This window comes from Xenopus laevis, chromosome 3L (genome assembly GCF_017654675.1).
Source record: "Xenopus laevis strain J_2021 chromosome 3L, Xenopus_laevis_v10.1, whole genome shotgun sequence".
In the NCBI taxonomy this organism is placed as follows: domain Eukaryota; kingdom Metazoa; phylum Chordata; class Amphibia; order Anura; family Pipidae; genus Xenopus; species Xenopus laevis.
This window is the reverse complement of record NC_054375.1, coordinates 152,808,749-152,816,003: the sequence shown is the minus strand read 5'-3', so window position 1 is coordinate 152,816,003 and position 7,255 is coordinate 152,808,749.

Genomic DNA, 7,255 nt, shown 5'->3' with positions numbered 1-7,255 from the left:
GTGATCTCCCTTGAGAATGGGTGCAGTCACTGATGGTGTGCAGCCTTGTAATTACAGCTTCTATTTCATCCTCTGCTTGTGGTTACGAGGGGAATGCACTACGTCAGTCACACGTGGCCTCATTTTGTCCCTGTGGCTTCCCGTTATGGTTAATAGAAATAGTTACATGTGCAAAATTGTGTCCCCAAATTACCACTCATATGGATTCCAACAGCCTGCTGGTTGAGCTCAGTGAATTCACCCATTTGCTGGGTGAAAAGGTTTAAGGTATAAGAGTGCCAACGAGTGCACCTTGAACCCCCGAACTTGCCCATTGGAATAAAATGCAAGAAAAGAGAAAGGTGTCAGGAGAAGGGACACCTAAGTGAATACAGCAATGCTGAATGCAGGTAGCACTGTATTCATGGTGGTAGTGCAAGTCTTTGTGCTCCATTTTGGACATTATTCTGCTAGACACCAACTGTAATTGCCTTTTTTCATAGCAGAGAGCTGGGACAGAACTAGTGGTAGGCAGAGAAGACATGTGCCTTGGGTGAAACTGGGGGGTGCATTTAGAGGGGGCAATGAGTAGAAACTGGCAGCAGAGAGCCAGCAGCAGCCATGTGGAGCAAGCGTCAGGGGTTTGATGACATGCAAAATGAGTGAGCAGGTGGGTGAACTGGGGCAGTGATAAATAATATTGTATTTGGTGCCAATACAACTCGCACCTGGAACTGGCTGGGAGAGACGGGAAATTGAGGGAAGAAGAATGCAGCATAATTGCATGGAGTGATGTGCAGGATGATCCAAACCCCATGCAACCCTTTAGTAGATTATAGGATGAATGTTCTGCATGTCCCTGCCCCACTGGTGATATCAGGACCCCTATATAGTGATTTATACTCTGGGTGTCCAAATTACTTGCACATCACCAGATGGTGCACTTTTGTTGCATATCTATAAAATATTTAAAACGTTTGGGCCATTGGGAGGGGAAGGGCCAATAAGAGAATTTAGGACCCATACATGGAGATCATAATGGAGTGAGATTGGGGAAGGCAGCAGAAGGAGAGAGGACATAGGAGCCAGTAGAATATCATGGACATCTGGGACTGCACTAGGCAAATCCATAATGGAGACGGAGCTTGGAGTCCTTGTAGATAATAAACTTGGCTGTAGCAAGCAATGCCAGTCAGCAGCATAAAGGGCAAATAAAGTCTTGAGTTGTATTAAAAGGGGCAGAGAGTCACGGGAGGAGGGGTCATTCTTCCACTGTATAGAGACTGGTAAGGCCCCATCTAGAATATGTCGTACAGTTTTGGTCTCCATCACTCAAACAGGACATTATTGTATTAGAGAGGGTACAGAGAAGGGCAACTAAGCTGGTAAAGGAAAATCTTAGCTATGAGGAAAGACTGGCCAAATTGGGGATGTTCACACTGGAGAAGAGGCGCTTAAGGGGTGATATGATAACTATGTATAAATATATAAGGGGATCATATAATAATCTCTCTAATGATTTATTTACCAGTAGGTCTTTCCAGCTGACAAGAGGTCACCCATTCCGATTAGAAGAAAAGAGGTTCAGGCTAAATATTGGGAAGGGGTTTGTTACAGTGAGAGCTGTGAAGATGTGGAATTGTCTCCCTGAATCAGTGGTACAGGCTGATACATTAGACAGGTATAAGAAGGGGTTGGATGGTGTTTAGCAAGTGAGGGAATACAGGGATATGGGAGATAGCTCATAGTACAAGTTGATCCAGGGACTGGTCCCATTGCCATTTTGGAGTCAGGAAGGAATTTTTCCCCCTCTGAGGCAAATTGGAGAGGCTTCAGATGGGTTTTTTGCCTTCCTCTTGATCAACTGGAAGTTAGGCAGGTTCAAATAGAGTTTAAGGATTGGACTTGATATAATGTGTCTTTTTTCAACCTAACTTACTATGTTACTATCTTGAAAGAAGAGAGGGGCCACAGAGAGTGAATGGAGGGTGGAAAGGGCAAGGAGAATGGGACATGAACATGGAGAGTACATGGGGTTTTGGGAATGGCTGACAAGGGATGGAAAGGTCAAAGGGAATGGAAACAGAGAGGGGAGATTGGATGGAATTTTAGGAAGGACTGGGAAGGGTATGAAGAGGGTACAGCGATTGGGAATGAAGTAGGGAGGCAGTAGAGAGGGTACATACAAGGAGGGAGAGAGAGCAGGGATCTATTAACTGTGGGCACACATCAATAGTATTTCCCTCTGATATATCATAAAGCCAATGACAGACTCATTACACTGCACAGAATGGAGAGATTTTTGTTTGCAGTGCAACATACTTATAATACTATAATGATATTACCCACAAAGATGCAGTTTGTCACATACACCAGCAGGAGTCACCATGTATATCTGAAATATATATTCATATCTGGAATGGTAGTAGTGGAAGTGACACCTCAGTGGTCTCCTATAGCTGTAACCTTGAAACAAGCCAATGGGGCCCTGATCAACCAGTGGACCCCAGAGATATGGCAGCTCCTTCCAGAAACTGGGAATTCTGGTCTTTTACCGGAATTTACACAATATATAAATACTTATGTTCTGGAAATGTATTTGGCTTAAGATGATATACATGGTGTAGTGCCGGGCTGCCGGGGTCCCCAACCGCCGGGCCGCCGACACTCCTGCACTGTGCCGCCGAGCCCAGTGCGAAAAAGGTGGCGTGCCGAATTGGATGCCGGTGCGCCCCGAATTGGACGCCGGCGCGTCCAAATTTGCTGCCGACCCCCCCTGTCCGACACCGCCCCCCACAGACCCCCGCCCCTCAGGATACAGGATACACAGTAGATAACAGATAAGTACTACTATAGTTTATATAAACAAGCTGCTGTGTAGCCATGGGGGCAGCCATTCAAGCACAGGATACACAGTAGATAACAGATAAGTACTACTATAGTTTATATAAACAAGCTGCTGTGTAGCCATGGGGGCAGCCATTCAAGCACAGGATACACAGTAGATAAGTTCTGAAGAATCCCATTGTATACTACAGAGCTTATCTGTTATCTACTGTATATCCTGTGCCTTTTCTCCTTTTTTAGCTTTGAATGGCTGCCCAGTGGAAACTAGAATCTGCAAATTTTGATTTTTGATTTGCTAATAAGTGTGCCCTCAGATCTTTATTCACCTAATATATTACAACATTTTGATCAAAAGAGAAGATTTGTATTTATATAAATGCATGAATCTTGAAATGTCATTAGAATTCTCAGTCTCTTCACCTATAGTCTTAGTCCCAATATTACAACTCATGGAATTTCAGGAACCGGAGACCACTTGAGGTGAAAGACAACTTTTATTTGACACGAGCTCTGTGGATTTTGAACTCCCAAAGAGTCAGAACCCGAAATAAAGGAATGGCAGAGTTTCTCTAGACTTGTGAAAGAGCATAGAGATATCGTCCCACAGCACAGAAAAACAAAAAACTGCTCTTACAGCCAAGCAGGTGACTCTGCCTCAAGGCCAGGGTAGTAGTGACCAAGGCTAGCTTGAGAACAGTATCCATCCAAGTCAAATAAATAAATATTGGTAAAACTAGTCAACCTCTAAACATTTTGGGGGCCTGAAAAATAATTTGCTGTGGAGCCAAGTAATATCTAATTAAGCTACTGTAAACAGTGGTGACTTGGTTAGGACCTCTTTGTTCCTCTGCTCTATTTCTTGACTGGGGAGCTGAGATGAGATAGTTGCAGGCACCGGAAAACATAGGCTTCAACATTTTACCCCTATTTTTAATAAAGCCACTGATAAATCTAAAACACAGTAAAATACACACAGGGCATATTCTCTGCGGGGTTTCTGAATACACAATAAGCTCCAACCTCAACCAAAGGAAACCATTCAAGATCTTTATCCCATAGATCTGCTCCTAAACTCTCTTCTGGGTTCTCTGTCCACATTGTCTCCACTGTCCCCAAATTTTACTTCATGTTCCTCCAATGGCACCCAAGACTTGATAGACAAAGTTATTTAATAAGGGAGGATACCTTTAAGAGGAGGTGAATGGGTGCAGAGACACACGCAGATTTGGGAGATTTAGTTGCCCGGAAATAATTAGCCTCTTCTTCTGAGCAACTAATCTCCCCAAACTGCTTCCTGCCGGCTACAATCTAAATCGCTGGTGGGATGGCACTCAGATCGCTTCGTTTTCCGAAGTCACCAAAAGTTTCCTTGTGAGGCAACTTCGGGCACCAATTGCAATCCTGCCAGCCAGGGCCGCAACTAGGGGTAGGCAGAGTAGGCACGTGCCTAGGGAGCAAAGCTGGGGGTGCGCCAGGCACGTACCTGCTCTGTTGCCTACCCTATGTCTGGTCCATTGGCCCCTGACTGCCGATTTTATTCTTTGCTCAAATGCGCTTCTGTGCATGCGCATAAGTCGTTTCGCTCATGCTCACTCAAGCACAGTTGGCTGTGGCACCTGGCCGGGTTGGCCTGGCTCGGCCGCCGGCGATTAACATTCTAGCCGGTGGGAGGCAGTTTGGGGAGATTAGTCACCCCGAAGAAGAGATTTGTCACTGGGCAACTAATCTCCTTCGAATCTGATTGTGTGTCTCTGTCCTAAACCTAAGGGAGGCTTCTGGATTTTGAAACTGGAGACAAGAGTACCTAAGGCAGCGATCCCCAACCAGTAGCTCATGAGTAACATGTTGCTCTCCAACCCCTTGGATGTTGCTCCCAGCGGCCTCAATTCCAGGCTTGGAGGCAAGTTTTGGTTGTATAAAAACCAGGTGCACTGCCAAACAGAGCCTCAATGTAGGTTGACAATCCACATAGGGGCTTCCAAATGGCCAATCACAGCCCTTATTTGGCACCCCAAGAACATTTTTCATGCTAGTGTTGCTCCCCAACTCTGTTTACTTCAGAATATTGCTCAAGGATTCAAAAGGTTGGGGATCCCTGACCTAAGGTATATGAGACAAGACATTGCTTATTTGTACTGATCTTTAGTTCAAAGGTGTTCTTTGTAAACATCATATTTAAGGATATAGGCCCTACTGGGTGCTCTTGTCTACCAGTTTCGTTATTTTATATTTATTCCCACATATCCGCTTGTATCTACACCCTCCCTTAACTTTGACTTTATATTGGACCGATATGAATGTTGCCCCATGGGAAAACAAAAAGGATGACTAGTAAGAAACGGGAATAAAAACACAGAAACACATAGAGTTCCCTTTTCGAATCAAGATATTGTTTTTATGTTCATATTGAAATTTTAGTCTTGCATTTTGTTTTTATTCAGACACATAAAATTGCAAATTTTAACGGTAATATTGTGGTGAACCCAACAGGGGTCACTATACACGTTTTGTATATAAGATGGCCGCAAGGCAACAGTGGTATGCATATGATTAAGGGATTGTGACCCGAAACGCGTAAAGTGTATCATCTTTGCAGGATACTGCAATAAATCTGCTTCTCTTCTCACCGGAGTGCCGTCTCCTTTTCTTGGTTTTCTGAATACACAAGTTGCCTCCTATTTTGGTAAACGCCAATGTTTCATAACCTGTAAATGGATTATCTTTTATGTTGTCCAATAGTCATGGGTGGAATGGCGTCATAACTTAGAGGGGATAAGGCTTCAGTACATCCAGTCAGGGCCGCCATTAGAAATCATGGGGTCCTGTACAACAACATTTTCGGGGTCCCCTGGGCCCCGCCCACCCTGGCCCACAAGCCCCACCCCAGATCCCGTCCAATCCACACCACAGTTAAAAGACCACACAGACATCTAAAAAATTTAACCCCTCCCCCACACACACAAGTTATAAAAAGCTAGTCAGGGCCCCTTGTAAGTTTTTTGTTAAAAAATTGGTGGTCAGGGCCCCCCTATAAGTTAAAAAAAAAACATTGGCGCCAGGGCCCCCATAAAAGTTTTTTTAAAAAAAGCATTGGTGTCAGGGCCCCCCTTACAAAAAATTGGCGCCCCAGAGAATATTTTTTAAAAAAAACATTGGTGGCAGGGGCCTATAGAGTATTAAAATAATACAGTGGTGGCCAGTGGATTACAAAAAAATAAAAAAACACACATTGGTGTTCAGTAGAATTGAACTCGTGGCTTCAGGACTTCAACTTCGCCTCCTTCAAGTTTGGGTCTTTTCGCTGCTTCAGGACTTCAAGTTCAGCTGTTTTCATGACTTCTGGTATTTTCGCCGCTTCAGGACTTAAATTGCAGCTGTTTTTGTGACTTCAGGTCTTTTTGCAGGACATCAATTTCAACCGTTTTCGTGACTTTGGGTCTTTTCTCCGCTTCAGGACTTAAATTACGCAATTTCGCCTTTGCAGGACTTCAATTTCGGCTGTTTTCATGACTTCGGTCTTTTCGCGGCTTCAGAACTTCCATTTCGGCTGTTTTCGTGACTTCAGGTCTTTTCACGGCTTCAGGACATCAATTTCAGCTGTTTTTGTGACTTCAGGTCTTTTTGCAGCTTCAGGACTTCAATTTCGACTGTTTTCGTGACTTTGGGTCTTTTTGCCTCTTCAGGACTTCAATTTCGGCTTTTTTCATGACTTTGGGTCTTTTCGGTGCTTCAGGACTTCAAGTTTCATGACTTCCGGTCTTTTCGCGGCTTCAGGACTTAAATTACGGCTGTTTTCGTGACTTTGGCTCTTTTCGGAACTTCAGGACTTCAATTTCGGCTGTTTTCCTGACTGTGGGTCTATCGCAGCTTTAGAACATCAATTTTGACTGTTTTTGTGACTTCAGTCTTTTCACAGCTTCAGGACTTCAATTCGGCTTTTTTCGTGACTTCTGGTCTTCTCGCAGCTTCAGGACATCGATTTCGGCTATTTTTGTGAATTCAGGTCTTTTTGCAGCTTCAGGCCTTAAATTTTGACTGTTTTCATGACTTTGGGTCTTTTCGCCTCTTCAGGACATCAATTTCGTCTGTTTTCGTGACTTTGGTCTTTTCGCCGCTTCAGGACTTCAGTTTTGACTGTTTTCGTGACTTTGAGTCTTTTCGCTTCTTCAAGACTTCAATTTCGGCTGTTTTTGTGACTATGGTCTTTTCACTGCATCAGGACTTCAATTTAGGCTTTTTTCGGGACTTTGGGTCTTTTCGCCGCTTCAGGACTTCAGTTTTGACTGTTTTCGTGACTTTGAGTCTTTTCGCTTCTTCAAGACTTCAATTTTGGCTGTTTTTGTGACTTTGGTCTTTTCACCGCTTCAGGGCTTCAATTTCGGCTTTTTTTGGGACTTTGGGTCTTTTCGCCTCTTCAGGACTTTAATTT